Genomic DNA, 15741 nt, shown 5'->3' with positions numbered 1-15741 from the left:
TGAACTTCCAGGTTATGGCCTCCAGTCAACTAGCAGAGATCAACTCACACCAGCGTAAGACTAAATCACACACCTCCTCTTTTTCTTCCTTCCATTTTCTTATCTACCCCCTTCCCTCAAATCACACCATGTCTTTAGGTGAGTAATACCAATGTGGCCCTAAATTGTATCTACTGATTCCAGGGAACATCATTTTTGCTACTGTATGAGAAAACTGGTGTTTACATTGCAAAACTGCTATAATGATAGCAGATTTTACTTGGCTTTTAAATTTTGTGGAAGTGGAGCTGGTTCTAAATATTCTGAAGTGCTCTCCCTGTTTATCCTCTAGAGTTTGGAAATACAAAACACATGAAAGACTTTTGACTGGAGTAACCCACTTGCTGCTAAAGGAGGTATATGATCAGTCAATGTGGAAGACAGCCTCCCAACTGTGGATAATGAAGAAGGAAACTAGACCCCAGACACCTGAATGTCCTTCTGAATGTGACTAAGTAGAAGAACTGGAGCTATATACAATTGGGGTCTTGAACTTTTCTGAGGAAAGAAGGAATTGCCTAGATAGTGGGAGAAAGTTTATCAGTAAATTTTATAAGATAGCAACAAACTGGGGGCATTTTCCTACCAACATAGTCGTATCTGGGCTATGCTATTACCTGCTGTGTAATACATTTACATTATCTAGTAAGCTTGGTGTGACACTGATGCTGAGGATATTTCAAATGAGAAGTAAAATACAGAATGGCATATAATGTGGCCTTGTAATACATTTAATTAACATACTGTCCTGCTCCCTTGCAGAGGCTTCTGGGAGCACCAGTAAAGAGGCATTCACTCCCAAAGGTAGTAAGGGACTGATCTGGCCATCTGGTTGGTCCATAGTAGATATACTGAAAGGACAGATCCACTGGTGAGACACGCCCATGAAGGTGCAGTAAGGATGTTTCTGATTTATCCCACACAACAGAGATAGAACCCAAAATATGAACAAAAAAGTTAGGAACACTGGGCTCTAAGCAAAACTCCAGGCACTACCTTCCCCCTTTCCACTACCAAGGAGAAATACCAATTGTGAAGCTCAAGGACAATTATTCATCCTAGGAGCTAGAGGCCTGATCACTCTCCTGGGACGCCCTCCTTTGGAAGTCTCCCTTTTTCCCACTGGTCTCTCGGTGGGTCACTCCTTTTAGTGCTATAGCATTCGGTGCATATTCCCCTTTTAGTGTTAAGCCTCTTAAGCCACTACTTTGGGAAGGTGAAGGAAAAGGAAGGATTTGGACTCTGAAAAGGGGGTGATAAGACATAACACATTTCCTTTTTTACTGAACTGCCTAGTAAATTGAGTTGTACGAACAGAAATAACTCGAAACCCTTCTTTGAACTTCTTTCCCGGAGACCGTCAGTGTCATGGAAACATGGAATGGGAATTCACATCTATCACAGCCTCCTAGGTGGCAAGCGCTTTACCTCACCGATAACCCGGAGGCGGATACGACCCCTATCCCACTTACAGAGGAGAGAACCAGGGGTCGGAAAGGCTGTCTCATCCAAGGAACCGTGCTCATAAGGTGGGACTCCGGTGAAGCTCCCCAGTCTCCTGTGAGCCAGAAGCACTCTGGGCCCGAGCCGCCGTCCCCCGCGCCTCGCACGGCCGGGACCCCGGCCTTCACTCACGCGGGACACACTGACCTGAGGGCGCAGGGCCGGGAGGGACTGGGCCAGGCAGAAAGACAGACGCGCCGGCCTGCCGTCCGAAGGGAAGCGGCGAGCGCAGAGATCCTAGGAACTTTTTGGATGGTCACGCTCTGGCCGTTTCCGCCCGCCAAGCAAATCAAACCTCGCGCGCCGGAAGGGGCGGGGACGCAGCGGCGTCTGGGCGGTCGCAGCGAGGCGGGGGCGCGGTCGCCCTAGGACAGGGAGCGGGGAGGGCTGGCCAGGGAGCGGGGAGGGCTGGCCAGGGAGTGGGATGGCCAAGAGACCTCTGGAGCTTGCTGAGAGGTAACTTAAGGCCTTGGTCTTCGACCTGGAGTGCCCCTTCCCGGAGGGCACGTGAAGATTTTCGTGGTGCCGTGAACAAAGTTTTTACATAATTCAACTTTAAGTTCTCTTTCCTAAAATAGATTTGCAGAGAAGTCGCTAGTAGTCACAGTTCTCATTTTCGTCCTCCCCTTGCCCAGTGGCCCTTCTCCCATCCAACAAAAGACAAGTATACCTCTCCCCTCTAAAAATCTTACTAAAATATGTTGCCACGAGGAATAAAACCCCCAGGGGACAAATTGTCCATTAGATAGCTCAAGGTACCAGAAACACCTACCTAGCATCACAGGAGAAGTCCTTCTAATACGTTTTACTGTTTGGTCATTATTTATGTGACTTTCATGGGCTGTATGAATTACAATTGTAATGATAATCCAGAAGGAAAAAAAAATTATAGCAAGAGGAAAGAAAAAAATATTAAGTATAAATTTATATATGTATTCTTTAAATACACTCTTTTTTTAAAGAATGGTTTAGATTCACAGCAAATCTGAGGGGTACAGAGAGTCCTCCTAAACTCTCTGTCCCAACCACATGCATAGCCTCCCCCATTATCAATATCCCCCACCAGAGTGGTACATCTGTTACAATTGATGAACCTACATTATCACCCAAAGACCACAATTTACATGAGGGTTCCCTCTTGGTGTTGTACATTTTATGGGTTTAGACAAATGTATAATGACATGTCTCCACCATTATAGTATCATACAGAGTAGTTTCACTGCCCTAAATTTTTCTGCTCTGCCTACCTGTGAAGTGGAATAGTGTTGTATATGTATTTTTATTGCAATGAAGTGTGCTATTGCACTGGATAAAAGATTTTCAAGCAAAAAAAAAAAATTACACTAAGATAACATTCTGTGGAACCGAAATATGAGTTAGGAGAAAAAAGAGGGAAAACAAGCAAGTTAAAAAGTAAATTGTTGGGCTTCCCTGGTAGCGCAGTGGTTGAAAATCTGCCTGCCAATGCAGAGGACACGGGTTTGAGCCCTGGTCTGGGAAGATCCCACATGCCGCGGAGCAACTAGGCCCGTGAGCCACAACTACTGAGCCTGCGCGTCTGGAGCCTGTGCTCTGCAACAAGAGAGGCTGCGACATAGTGAGAGGCCCGCGCACCGCGATGAAGAGTGGCCCCTGCTTGCCGCAACTAGAGAAAGCCCTCGCACAAAAACGAAGACCCAACACAGCCAAAAATAAAAATATAAAAATAAATAAATTAATTTAAAAAAAAAAAGAATGAGGAAGAAGGTGGTCTTTTAAAAAAAAAAGTAAATTGTTTATTTTGTTCGTGTAATTTTCATCGTATAATAGTGGGTATCAAATCATTCCGGTATTTCCAATCCATTGGATATCTTTTAAGGACTTACAGCTTTACTTTCAGAGGTTTACAATAACCAGTTGTTTTAAAAAATATTTACAATTAATCAAACAATTAAAACCTTTGTGACTATTTAAAATTATAACGAGAGAATGCATGGTGGGAAGCCATTCAGTGTTTATAACCTGGCCTCCAGCATTATGAGAATACAGCTGAAACGGAAAGGGCTGGGTTTTGAAGATGACACAGCTCTAAAAAGCTTGGAGGCAGTGCGAAGGAAGTTTTGTGCAACTCTTGGCAGGAATAAGGGTTAGCAAGGCCTCCGCGGTTCACTGCTGCTAAGAAGGCGCAGCAGTCCTGGTCGCCCCGCCATGAGGTAGAACAGCAGTCCCCAACCTTTTTGGCACCGGAGACCGGTTTCGTGGAAGACAATTTGAACATGGGGCGGGAAGGGGGGTAACGCAAGTGACGGTTCAGGCGGTAATGCGAGTGATGCGGAGCGGCAGATGAAGCTTCGCTCTCGCTAGCTGGCCACTCACCTCCTGCTGTGTGGCCGGGTACCGGTCTGCGCCCTGGGTGTTGGGGACCCCTGAGCTAGAATAGACGTCTCTATGGTCAAGTAAACATAGAGCCGTTCCTCTCTTCCCAACCCGGTGGGGCTGCGCATGAGCAGTAGCCGCAGTATGGGAAAGATGGAGGAAGAGCGAAGAAGGAAGATCCCTTTGGTTCCAGAAAACCTCCTGAAAAAGAGGAAGGCTTATTAGCCCCTCAAAGCCACCCAGGCAAAGCAGGCGCTTTTGCACAGAAGGAACAGAGTAATGGAAAAGGGCTCAAGTTTAAGCAACTAGAATGGTTCCTACATGATTCCTGGCAGCAGCTATGTGACAGGGTGCGCCTCAGACGACTAGAAGTGAAACCTCATGGCTTGAAAGTGCCAGATAAATATTCTTTGGCCTTTGTTGTATGCATCCAAAGGATTAATGGGGTGAGTTCACTGGTGCAGAGGACCATTGCAAGACTTCCCTTGAATAAGATTTTCAGTGGTGTCTTTGTGAAAGTAACCCCTAAAACCATAAAAACGCTTTGGATAGTGGAACCTTATATGACCTGGGGATTTCCAAATCTGAAGTCTGTTTGGGAACTCATCTTGAAACGTGGACAAGCCAAGGTCAAGAACAAAACCATCCGACAGACGACACAGTGATTGAGGAGCACCTGGAGAAGTTTGGTTTCATTTGCTTTGGGAGACCTCATTCATGAAATTGCCTTCCTGAGGAAGAATTTTCAGTCGATCTCAGGGGTTTTGCGCCCTTTCCAACTCTCAGTGGCCCATCAGGCTACCAAGAATAGAGTGGGTTTCCTCAAGGAGGTGGGCTCACCTGGCTATCGAGGAGAAAGCATCAGTCAGGTCATCCGGCAGCTGAACTAAACCCAGAATATCTGAAAGCATGGTGCATTTGGAAGCATGTGTTTTTGTTTTATGGAATTGTTACCCAGTATCTTCAAAAAAGATTATTTTCTACTATATCTTCAGAAACCGGAGGGGAAGTGTCAGGGAAAAGATGGTGCTAGTCATGGCAGGCACTTTTCATCCCACCCCAGGTCCAAGGAAACATTCCTGTGTATTTTCGGTGTTGGTCACCATCCACCTCTGAAACCAGCAAAAGACTCATGCCATGGAGGAGGCATGCTTTGTCACATCTTCTATCCTGGGGTTTAATGTTGGTGAATGAATACCCAAGCATGAATACAAGACAGTAGTTGACCAACCCCAGGGACATATTTGAACCTAGGGGTTCCTAAGGCCTTGTTTTGGAAAGAATTTTAAGTACAATTAGAGAGAAGAGCACAAAAGCAGTGCTCGGTTGTCTCTGCTGTGAGTCCATGTTCTAACTTCAGTGACAGCGTTGTGAGCTCTCAGACTTACACAGAGCTCTAAGTGTATCTGATGGCTTCCTTATCCTTGCCTGCAGCTGGCTTAATGCTTTTCTTTAGCTCAGGATTTTAACCTGTTCTTGGATCTATGAGAAGGGAAGGACGCTTTCCCCAGGAAAACATGCAGAAACTCCAATTCTCTCTTGGAAGTTTAGAGTATTTGTAGACCCTACTCAGGGACCTATGCACCTTATGTGAAGAAGTCCTGCACTATCACGATTGGTCACCCAGGCTCTGACCTTCCTAGTCTCTCCTGGTTCCGTGTCCTATGGAAGACCAAAGCTTACCAAGGTAATTTTTTCCCTTCAAGCCAAATGAGTATTTCCTTTTAAGAACACGGTGGTAGATTACTGAGTCCCTGTGCCATCTATGACTCAGGGAAATGCCCACCATTTAGTTCTGCTGGGCTTCAGGATGGAATTTTCTGGTTTCCCTGATGATCAGTCCTCTTCTTAAACCGAAATCAGGAAAGAGTGAACCATTTTCTTGGTTTGGCATGGATGAAATTAGCACTATTTGGTCTTTTAGGCTGCAGGCGAGCAGCTTAATTGGACCCTTTCCTTATATATTCTAGACTCCAGAAGTATTGCCGTCTACCCTGCAAGTAATAATGTGGACCAACACTCCTGGAGATGTTAGACCTAAAAAGAGGGTCTGACCCTGCTTGTGTTTGTCATCGGTGACCACCCCTAAATGGGCCTTCCCTCTGCTCCTGTCACTCACTTAGTTGCCTCAACTTGCCATCTAAGCGGTTGGTGAGGGTGTGCCAGGCCCAGCTTAAGAGCTGAAAACATGCTTAACTATTATTGTGTCCCCTGGTCCTTTAAGATCAGCTCTGCTGCAGTTTTGGTTCATGGGACGCTCAAACATGTTACTGAGCCCAAGCTCATACTGCTCACCGCCCAACAGGCCAATAAATGGAGAGACGAGTTGTTGGGACAAGGAATAGCCACTTTATTCAGAAAGCCAGTAAACTGAGAAGATGGCGGGCTCATGCCCCAAAGAACCATCTTACCTGAGTTAGAATTCAGGCTTCTTTTATACTGAAAGGGGAGGGCGTAAAGTCAAACACTTCCTGGTTCCCGTCAGCCTCCGGAGGGGATGTGTTATTCGTTCACAGGTGAGCCTGGTCAGCTAAACAAAGGTATTTTAGCTTAATGCTCATTACCTGGGAGGCAGGGCGCCCAGAGATTGGCCGTTATGTCTAATTTAAGCTTATAGGCAACATCCCTTTACTGATTAACCTGTAATAGAATACAAAATGTTCTTCCCTATTATGAACATAGCTGTGAGATTGAATTGGAGGTATTAACAGTGCCTTAAAATGTGCCAGATTATGAGGTAATTAAATTGGTTGGCTCAAGAGTTAACCTGCCAGGATTAGATGTTACAGATGTTACTCTGATACTGTGAAACATTGTAAAATCAGATGACTTTAAAATGATGTATCAAAAAGTCATGGGAAAAGAGCAGCTGTGATTGTGGAAGCCCAGGGCTTATATCCTGGATCTGTCTTATACTAAATATGGGAATGTTTCCAGTCTTGCCTGTAAAATGGGGCTAATATAGTCAAGCCTGTCTGCCTCACATGGTTAAGAGTACTAAGGAAAATAACAGTTTTTAACTTAGAATTCTATATAAATAAAGGAGGTTATAAAAATTATTACTAAAAGTATGGTGAGAAAATTTAGATACCTACTTAAAGTTTTTCAAAATTATGTTGAGTGTACATATTCAAAAGAGCTTGAGTATTACTGAATTAAGAAGAGTAATTAGGCTGCAAGACAAAACAGTCCAGTGCAAGGAGGCAGGGCTCTGAGCTGTGGAACCTGACCTGATAGTCACCTGATAGAAGTGATAGAAGTGCCTGCCCCTCTGTGAACCTGTTTCCTCAAATGGACAATAAGGAGATTGGATATGATTCTGCTGCTCCTTGTTTCCTGAGTCACTAACTGGGTGGGTCAGGCCATTTGGAATGTAACATCTCTACCAATAATAACACCATTAGCAGCAATAATAAAACCCTCTACAATTTTTTGAACGATTAATGTGGACTTACATGCATCATCTCTATAACCAAGTGTCTGCCCCTCTCACACAGGGTAATTCACGCTATTCATTCTTTTATCAGTCACCAGTGTCTACCCTATGCCTCACTCTGTTCAGGGCAATGCCAGAAAAGGGAAGAAAAGAGATGTGTCTTCTGCCCAAGGAATCTCAAAGACAGAATAGCCAGATCCATAGACAACCAACTTTAATAAAGGACCAGACAAGCACCAAATACAAGTGCACTCAGCCATGCTGGTTAGAGCTGAAAATGGGGAGCAATTATTTCTGACCAGGGGATTGAAGTATTTTGTACTGGAGTTAGGCCTTGAAAAACAAAGAAAAAGAAAAATTTGACGAGGGAAGAGCATTCCCCAGACAGTGGGAGCTCTATGTGCAGAAGCACAGAGGCAAGAAAACACAAGTCTCCTGGGAGAAAGGTATGTTGGGTGGAGCACAGGAGACAAGGGGTGTGGCAGGAAAGGAAGAGCCAGTAATCAGGGAACCCTTTGTGAAGGGCCTTGTGTGCCAGGCTAGAGCTGGGAGGGGTGCTGACCAGGAAAGGGAGATGAGCAGTTGTGCATTTCAGAGGAAGCGCACACAGCCACTCTGCCAGCGTAAGAGTATCCGAGCCTGGCAAGGCAGGGCGAGAGCTGTGCTTCTCTGGTGGTGGAATGAATGCCTGAATGTCAGCACCACTTGCGGCTGAGTCATCAGTGGGGATGGGAAGCAAAGGCTTCAGTCCGTTCATAGCAATGCTGTTTCTCTTCTGAGGCTAGTCAGGTTAGCACACCTCAGGCTACAAACCATGCCTTGATTCTTTTTTTTTTTTTTATAAATTTATTTATTTATTTATTTATGGCTGTGTTGGGTCTTTGTTGCTGCGCGTGGGCTTTCTCTAGTTGAGGCGAGCGGGGGCTACTCTTCGTTGCGGTGCACAGGCTTCTCATTGCAGTGGCTTCTCTTGTTGTGGAGCACGGGCTCTAGGCGCACGGGCTTCAGTAGTTGTGGCACAAGGGCTCAGTAGTTGTGGCACACGGGCTTAGTTGCTCCGTGGCATGTGGGATCTTCCCGGACCAGGGCTCGAACCCATGTCTCCTGCATTGGCGGGTGGATTCTCAACCGCTGTGCCACCAGGGAAGCACCCATGCCTTGATTCTTATATCCAATCCAAGAGAAAATGGGAAGCCACACAAAATTAAGTTTTGGGCCATAGTCCTACTAGAAAAGGAGATAGCTCCAAAAAACCTATTAAAAATACTTCAGGAATTTGAATTTGAAAACTATTTTGGGAATTTGTTAAATTTCCTAATTTTGATAATTAAATTATGGTTGTATAAGAGAATGTTCTTGTTCATAGGAAAACATGACAGTGGGGGGGAGGAGGAGGAGGAGGATGATGATGATAGGACAAAATGTAGAATTAGTGAATCTGGGTAAAGAGTATGTGGGAATTCCTTGTTCTGTTCTATCCTTGCAACTTGCCAATAACTTTGAAATTATTTCAAAATTAAAAGTAACCCAGAAATGTCAGGAATATGTTTCTTTTTTTCTTTTAAAAGGGAAACATTTTTTTTCCTTGTGATGAGAACTATTAGGATTTACTCTCTTAGCAACCTTTTTTTTTTTTTTAATTTTTATTTATTTATTTATTTATGGCTGTGTTGGGTCTTTGTTTCTGTGCTAGGGCTTTCTCTAGTTGCGGCAAGTGGGGGCCACTCTTCATCGAGGTGCGCGGGCCTCTCACTATCGCGGCCTTTCCTGTTGCAGAGCACAGGCTCCAGACGCAAAGGCTCAGCAATTGTGGCTCACGGGCCTAGTTGCTCCGCGGCATGTGGGATCTTCCCAGACCAGGGCTCGAACCCGTGTCCCCTGCATTGGCAGGCAGATTCTCAACTACTGCGCCACCAGGGAAGCCCAGGAATATGTTTCTTAATTCTGTTTATCCCTTAGCACCTACCACAGGATCTTAACATTACTGTAAATAACAATGATTTATCTCGAGTTCCATTCTCTGCTAGGCACTACTAGGGGTTGTATACACATTATTTATAATCCTGCAGAGTAGGTATTCTTATTTCCATTTTACAAATGAGGAAACTGAATTTCAAGAAGTTTAAGTATCTGATAAGAATAACAGCCAGGAATCCAAAGCCCAGGATTTTTCTGCTGTAATTCTCAGTTAATTTTTGTTGAATGAAATATGAGAAGTTTGAATAATTTAAGGTACCATACAAATATAAGAGACTTTATGAATTACTGAGAATTATGATGAACACTCTGATCTAAAGAATACCCTCATCAATAGGAAAAGGCTAAATATCAGTGGACTACTATGCAACCAATTTTTCAAAAGAATTAGGTAAGTGTACTGCCATTAGGGTTGCCAAATAAAATGGCAACATACTGGGACATATCTACAGTAAGAAAATTATCCATTATCCAAAATTCAAATTCAACTGAACATCTTGTATTTTTATTTGCTATATCTGGCAACCCTAAACGCCAGGAAACAATGTCTGTTTTTTAAGTGAACAAAATAAGCTACTGATATAAACAAAAACACAGCCCCATTTTTGTTTAGAAAAATGTGTAAGTATAGGAAAATGTCTGGGAGGATATACTTTATAGTGTTAACATTCTCTCTAGAAAATGGAATTAGGATAAGGTATGGAAAGAAGATTCAGTGTTTACTTTCTATACTACTCTATTTTGTGTATTTTTAGTTGAAATCTTTATTGAGATAATTATAGATTCGTATGCAGTAGTAAGAAATAATGCAGAGAGTTCTGGTGTATGCTTTGCTCAGTTTCTCTCTAAATTGGAAAAAAAAACCAAAACTTTTTTCTGTACTACTACTCACATTGAACACTTCTGACACCAGTTGGGTGTCTACAATTCAATTCAATTCTGACACTATCTACCTGAAATTAGCATTAGACCCCAATCGTTAAGAGCTTAGTCCCACAAAACTGCTCCCACTTCAGATGCCAATCTGGAATCCAGGCTTCCTGTACTTCTGACCAAGCAGCTATAAATCAGGGGTTCTCATGACCCCCTTCTTGAGTTCGATAGTCTGCTAGAGCAGCTCACAAAATTCAGAAAAATTAGTTTATTCACTACATTACTGATTTATTATTAAAGGATACAACTCAGGAACAGCCAAATGGAAGAGATGCATAGGGCAAGATGTATGGGAAGGGGCGCAGAGCTTCCATGCCCTCTCCAGGACCGTCACCCTCCCAGCACCTTGACGTATTTAGCACCCTCTCTGAAAGCTTCAGTTAGGGTTTTTTATAGAGGCTTCACTATGTAGGCATGATTGACTAAAACTTCCAACCCTCGGGATCTCCCTGGTGGTTTAGTGGTTAAGACTCCATGCTCCCAATGCAGGGGGCCCGGGTTCAATCCCTGGTCAGGGAACTAGATCCTGCACACCACAACTAAAAGATCCCACACACTGCAACTAAAGATCCCGCATGACGCAACTAAGACCCGGCACAGCCAAATAAATAATAAAATAAACAAATAAATATTTTTTAAAATTCCAACCCTCTAATTACATGGTTGACTTTCCAAGCAAAAACTAGTCCCCCATCCTTAGGAGCTTTCCAGGATCCTCCAGCCACTGGTCATCTCATTAACAACAAAAACACACTTACCACTTCAGAGATTACAAGGGTTTTAGAGCTGTGCGCCAGGAAAGGGGGAGTGGGGAGGGCAGACACCAAATATGTATTTCTTATTATGTCACACACCCCCAGTGGTAACATTTTGCAAAACAAATTCATCCAAGCTGTTGCATGCATCAATGGTGCATTCCTTTTTATTGCCGAGTAGCATTTCATGGTTGGATGTACCACAGCTTATTTAACCATTCACCTGTCAAAAGCCATCTGGGATGATCACAGTTTGAAGCTATTACAAACAAAGCTGCTATGAACATTTGTGTGCGGGTTATTGCATGCATTTTTAAACTAATTTTTAGATCTAAAAATAATAGATTATATAAAAGTGTTATAACATCAATCTGACAATAAATAAATAAATTGCAAAGCAAACAACAAACTGGGAAAGATTTATAATGTATACATAGACAAAATAAACTGGCAGCTGAGATTGCCTCTGGGGAACTGGTTGACCAGAGGAAAGGGAAGGAAAGGTTTCTCACCACTTTGGCTTTATACATTTTGAATTTTATACCAGGCTTGTCTATTACCCTTCCAAAACTGAATTGTTTTTTAAAGCAATACCTGCAGTTAAAAAAAAAAAATTGCAACAGGTATGATTACTTACAATTTAAAAAATTTTTTAATGAATGACCTTCTGGATGGAAAGAAAAAAAAAAAATCTGTATGTGGACAGTGGTTTCAGAGCTAGATAATCCTCTCTAAATGGCCTGCACTCCCAGAACCCGGGAACCTGGGCAGGAAGTGTTGCTCTGATTGGAAAGAATAGAATTTATGAAAATCACCAAAATTTAGAAATCTGGCCCACCCAAAGAGCAAGATTGTGTGTTGCCCATGAAATAAAGATGTTTCCCTCAAATCTTTACCAGGAGAACAAAAGCCAGCCAAGTAAAAGGGTCACAATTATCAGAGAAACACTAATCCAGGAAAATAAGTTGTCAGTGACAAAAGTAGGGAAGGAGAAACAAAAGCAAAAATAAACAAATGAGACCTAATTAAACTTAAAATCTTTGCATAGCAAAAGAAACCATCAACAAAACAAAAAGACAACCTACTGAATGGGAGAAAATATTTGTAAATGATATGACCAGTAAGGGGTTAAGACCCAAAATATGTAAACAGCTCATACAACTCAATATCAAAAAAAAAACCTGATTAAAAAATGGGCAGAAGACCTGAATAGACCTTTTTCCAAAGAAGACATACAGATGGTCAATAGGCATATGAAAAGATGCTCAACATCACTAATCATCAGAGAAATGAAAATCAAAACCACAATGAGATATCACCTCACATGTGTTGGAATGACTATCATCAAAAAGACCACAAAGAACAAATGTTGGTGAGGATGTAGAGAAAAGGGAACCTTTGTACACTGTTGGTGATAATGTAAATTGGTGCAGCCATTGTGGAAAACAGTATGGAGGTCCCTCAAAAAACTAAAAATAGAACTACCATATGATCCAGCATTTCCACTCCTGGATATATATCCAAAGAAAATGAAAACATTAATTCAAAAAAATACATGTACCCCAATGTTCATAGCAACATTATTTACAATAGCTGATACATGGAAGCAACCTAGGTATCCATCAACAGATGAATGGATAAAGATGTGGTATATATATACAATGGAATATTACTCAGCCATTAAAAAGAATGAAATTTTGCCATTTGCAACAACATAGATGGACCTGGAGGGTATTATGCTTAGTGAAATAAGTCAGACAGAGAAAGACAAATACTGTATGATATCACTTGCATGTGGAATCTAAAAAATAAAAGCAGTGAATATAACAAAAAAGAAACAGACTCACAGATATAAACAGCAAACTAGTAGTTACCAGTGGGGAGAGGGAAAGGGGGAGGGGCAAGATGGGGATAGAGGATTAATAGGGACAAACTACTATGTATAAATTAAGTGGCAAGGATATATTGTATAGCAACAGGGACTATAGCTAATATTATATAATAACTTTAAATGGAATATAATCTATAAAAATTTTGAATCACTATGTTGTACACCTGAAACTATATAATATTGTAAATAACTACACCTCAATTTTTTTTTTAAGTGGAGAAGGAAAGGGACCTGAGTAGAGCATTGAGGAAAGAAGGCCAACTTCTAAGACATAAATACTGTGTATCCAGTCCCTATGGGTGGAGGACTTGTCACCAGAGGAGAGACTGAGCAGGGCAGCAGGGCAGCAGGGAGAATTCTGAGCCCTTTCAGAGCCAGAGGGGACTGTCCCACAGCAGCATCCCAGCACCTTGCCTCTAGCCTGCACACTCTGAGCAATCTTCTGGGAGCTGAGAGTGGCCCACGTGTCTGTTGTCCTCCTGTGAAGGAATCTACAAGCTCTGGCTTTCTCTAGTAGTCTTCTGGGAGTTTGGTGACTGCTGTGAACACCCCAAAACTGGGATCTTCTAAGTTTGTGAAGCCTGAGGTATAGTTCTCAGAAGAATACGCTTTCCACCTCCGTGATCATACAGCCTTATGCTCACATCTCCAGTAGCCCACTTAGCACCAAGACTCGTGGCCAATAGGTCGAGTGTTACTCCCCCAGAGAGACTCTGTAACTCTAGAGACCAGAGTCCGTGTCTATGTGGCTTATCCAGCCTGGTACACAGTAGGAACTCAATAAACTTTCTTTTTGAAGTACTGTATGTGTGTGTGTGTATGTGTGTGTGTGTGTGTGAGAGAGAGAGCAAGAGAGGGAGAGAGAGAGAGAACTAGGCTTAATTTTGAATTTAAATCCCCATTTTGCTAAAGGAGCAGAAACATAGTCTTTGGAGTCCACCCCTCAATTTCTCCCTCATCCCATTAAGATGATGGAGGTAAGCATCTGACCCGTGGTCATCAGCCCATGCCAGTGGCTCCTGCTACTGCTCTCCTTCCTGACAGCCAGGCCTTCTGCCTGGAAGCTCTTTTCCCCTCTGTGCCATCTAAGAGTATGGGAATCAGGGTGCTCCCTCCTCCCAGGCTTCAGCTTTACCTCTTGGGGCTCTGTCCAGAAGGCAGGGCTTGTCCCTCAGAACGCCACTAAGGTCTCCATCATCAGGACTTCCCCTTTGTCTTTTCTTTTTTCCAGCCTCAGGGAAATCTCTTCTCTGTTTGAGGATGGGGTTCAGGAAGCCCTGCTCTCTCCCACAGAGATTTTGTCTATTCTTGGAGTCTTCTCTATGGAAGTGCACACATTTTTGGACACCAAAGCAAGAGAGACTCCTTTGATTTTTCTTTCATCTCTATCACATTCTTTCCATAAGGACATAGACAACAAAAAAGGCAGCACCTTGAATGAAGGAGGGTGTGGAGGGATGAGTTGAGGGGAGAGTAGTAAACCACATGGAGAAAGGAATATAGTTAAAACATCACAAAAAATGTTATGTTATGTCATAACAACTGAATACATAAACCATAATGGGAAAGAATATAAAAAGAATGTATATATGTGTATAACTGAGTCACCTAGCTGTACACCAGAAATTAACATTGTAAATCAACTATACTTCAATTAAAGAAATAAAAATTTTAAACACTCAATACGTTTTAAATGACATGTAAATAAATAAGCATCCACATCTGCCAAGGAAAAAGTGATATTGCGTTGTCTCCCAACTCCAATTCAGCTGCAACACTGTGCCTGAGAGCCATGACCATCAGAAGAACAGGTCATCTGGAGGGTCATCTTCTACAGTCACCAGAGCCCACAGATCACCCTCCCTGGCTACAAACAAAATCTTAAAATAGCTTTAACTCTCTGTTCAGAAGCTATTCATGCCAGCCAGGATTCCCAGAATCTCTGAAGCTGGATTGGAGTGTGGAAAGCCCAACCTGTTCACTCTGAGGAATATTTCTAGGTTCAGGCAAGGCAGCAGATCCAAGAGCAAAAAGATTCAGACCAGTACTTTGGGACCAGATGGGCTGCAGCTGAGGCATTTTGCACCTGTCTGCTTGGCCTCTGTTGTGCACTCATTCCTCTGCAACAATTATTGTGGACACCTCCTTGCCATGAGTTCGTCACAGCAGGGCTTCCTCGGCTCTGTCTCCCCACTAGCAGGGCAGAAGACTCTGGGATGTGTGTAGATCTGAACTGAAGGACAAATAGGAGGGCTGGGGTGAAGAAATGGCTGTGGCCACAGTAAGAAGGCTCACTGACAGTCTTCTGAAACCTCCAACCCCATAGTCATGATACCACCATGCCCTTGAGAAGGGCTTGCAGATTCCTTAGGGGATCCTGGGGAGTTCACACACCGTCCACCCCCAAGTTCAAGAGGGGCCTGCACCAGGCTTGGAACCTTCAAAATCAGGGCCTGGATTCTAAGACTCTCCAGTGAGCAAGCATATGCCAAGTGCTTTCTGTGTACAGAGACAGAAATGAAAGTGATACCACTCACTCATTAACCCACTCGACAAATATCTACTGAGCGCCTGCACATCCCTGCTCTCAAAAAGCTTACCTTCTAGTGGGCGAGACCTTCTAGTGAAATCACATAAATAAGTGATTTCATTTCAGATTGTGACACATGCTAAGAAAACTAAGCAGGGACAGGGGATAGAAAGTGATGCAGAGAGAGAGTTGCTGTTTTATTTTTATTTATTCATTTTTATTGAGGTGTAGTTGATTTATAATATTATACTAGTTTCAGGTGTTCAACGTAGTGATTTAGTATTTTTACAGATTATAATCCATTAAAAGTTATTATAAGATA

The 15741-nt window shown here is 42.9% G+C and overlaps 1 protein-coding gene and 1 pseudogene across 2 annotated transcripts in view; one reads left to right on the top strand and one right to left on the bottom strand.

Moving 5' to 3' along the window:
* Positions 1 to 1887, bottom strand: part of MELK (maternal embryonic leucine zipper kinase) — a 77474-nt gene extending 75587 nt beyond the window's left edge. The window contains 1 exon segment of the mRNA XM_082402337.1: positions 1690 to 1887. The gene's annotated coding sequence lies outside the window, so the exon portion shown is untranslated.
* A 50-nt stretch (positions 1888 to 1937) lies between these two features.
* Positions 1938 to 7128, top strand: LOC309633483 (large ribosomal subunit protein uL30 pseudogene; annotated as a pseudogene). Its single transcript has one exon. The product of its transcript is annotated as a large ribosomal subunit protein uL30 pseudogene (transcript).
* Positions 7129 to 15741: the final 8613 nt, after the last annotated feature.

Source organism: Balaenoptera borealis (genome assembly GCF_965194805.1).
Source record: "Balaenoptera borealis genome assembly, chromosome: 8".
NCBI classification, from domain to species: Eukaryota; Metazoa; Chordata; class Mammalia; order Artiodactyla; family Balaenopteridae; genus Balaenoptera; species Balaenoptera borealis.
Note: the sequence above shows the minus strand (reverse complement) of the source record. Positions and strands in the feature narration are given on the sequence as shown.